This window comes from Galeopterus variegatus, unplaced genomic scaffold (genome assembly GCF_000696425.1).
Source record: "Galeopterus variegatus unplaced genomic scaffold, G_variegatus-3.0.2 Scaffold908, whole genome shotgun sequence".
Lineage (NCBI taxonomy): Eukaryota > Metazoa > Chordata > Mammalia > Dermoptera > Cynocephalidae > Galeopterus > Galeopterus variegatus.
Window position 1 is genome coordinate 484,235 of NW_007727019.1, and position 2,212 is coordinate 486,446.

Consider the following 2,212-nt stretch of genomic DNA (forward strand, 5'->3'; position numbering starts at 1 on the left):
GCTCCCGCCGAGGGTTCGGATCCCACGTACAGACCGGCCACTCACTGGCTGAGTGAGGGGCAGGAGCAACACCGAGGGTTGCGATCCCGTGGCCGGTCCTGGTCCGGTACGGACGCGACAGTGAGGGTTGCGATCCGTTGCCGGTCACGAAAAAAGACAAAAAGGAGAAAAAAAAAAATCTTCTGTGCTCTGCCTATTCATCCTCCTTCCCACCTAATGCCTGGCAACCACTGATTTTATACTTTCTCCATAGTTTTGCCTTTTCCAGAATGTCATATAGTTGGAATCATATAGTACGTAGCCTTGTCATATTAGCTTCTTTCACCAAGAAATGTGCATTTAAGTTTCCTCCATGTCTTTTCATGGCTTGATAACTCACTTCCTTTTAGTGCTGAATAACATTCCATTGTCTGGATGTACCACAGTTTATTTAACATTTACCTTTTGAAGGACCTCTTGGTTGCTTCCAGTTTTTGGCAATTATGAATATAGCTGCTATATACATCCACGTACAGGTTTTTGTGTGGACATAAGTTTTCGATTGATTTGAGTAAATATCAAGAAACGTGATTGCTGAAGCAGATGTTAAGTCATGTTTAGTTTTGTAAGAAACTGTCAAACTATCTTCCAAAGTGACTGTACCATTTGCATTCCCACCAGTGATGAATGAGAGTTCCTGTTGCTCCACATCCTCATCAGCATTTGATGTCAGTGTTTTGGATTTTGGCTATTATAATAGGCATGTAGTGGCATCTCATTGTTGTTTTATTTTGCAATTTCCTAATGACATATGATGTTGACATCTTTTCATATGCTTACTTACCGTATTAGTCTGTTTCTGTTGCTTATAACGGAAATACATGAAATTGTGTAATTTATAAAAAAATAGAATTTATTTCTTACAGCTTTGGAGGCTGGGAAGTCCAAAGTCTAGGGAACATATCTGGTGAGGGCCTTGTTCTTAGTGGTGACTCTACATTAACACAGGGTATCACATGGCAAAATGGCAGGAGNGCCTTGTTCTTAGTGGTGACTCTACATTAACACAGGGTATCACATGGCAAAATGGCAGGAGCAGAGAGAACTAATCTCTTCACTTGCCCTCCTTTTAAAGCCATCAGAACCACTCTCATTACTCCCATTAACCTATCAATGGGTTAATCCATCCACTTGGGCAAGGTCCTCACAACCTAATCACTTTTTCAAGGCCCCACCTTTCAATTATCATGATAGGATTTCCCACCTTCTTAGCACTGTCACAGTGGGAATTAAGTTTCAGTGAGGTTTGGGTGACATCCAATCCACAGCACTTACCATCTGTATATGATTTGTGGTGAGGTGTCTGTTCAGGGTTTTTTCCCATTTTAATTGGGTTGTTGTTTTCTTATTGTTGATGTTTAAGAATTCTTAGTATATTTTGGGGCCAGCCTGTGGCTTGCTTGGGAGAGTGTGGTGCTGATAACGCCAAGGCAATGGGTTCAGATCCTATATAGGGATGGCCGGTTAGCTCACTGGCTGAGCCTGGTGTTGACAACACCAAGCTAAGGGTTAAGATCCCCTTACCAGTCATGTTAAAAAGAAAAAGAATTCTTAGTATCCCTTACCAGATGTGTCTTTTGCTAGCATTTTCTCCCAGTCTGTGGCTTGTCACTTCATACTCTTGACATTGTCTTTTACAGAGCAGAAGTTTTTAATTTTTTTAAATAATGCTGTTTTTATTTTTATTTTTTAATGCCTCACTTATAGACTCCTGAAAAGTTGGGTCTTATATCCTGTTCTAAATATTGGTAGGCAAGGATTTTTCAGATTTTGGAAAGACAAGAAATTATATAGAGCAGTCTAGAAAGCAAATATTTTTAATTAGAGAACAAGGCCCCATTAACTTTCAGAAAGATCTTTAGTCTCGTCCCATCTAAGGAATATCATGATAGAAAACTTAAATGGCATGGAATGTCAGAAAGACTTAAAAGTACTGTCAGGGCAGGAATAAGACTAACTGACTAAACTTTGGTACAAACTCCTCATAGTTAGTATTCTTTGGAAATCAATAAACTGCCTTTATAGGAAAAAGAAAGCAAAACAGAGAATTTCTTTCTGACAAGAGAATTAGCCTCTAAAAAACAGAGAGAGAGATCCAGAAACAGTGAATCCTGTCATCTCTCCTATTCTTGACTCCCAAAAAGGGGAAACCCTTTGTAGTTTTGTAAAGAAT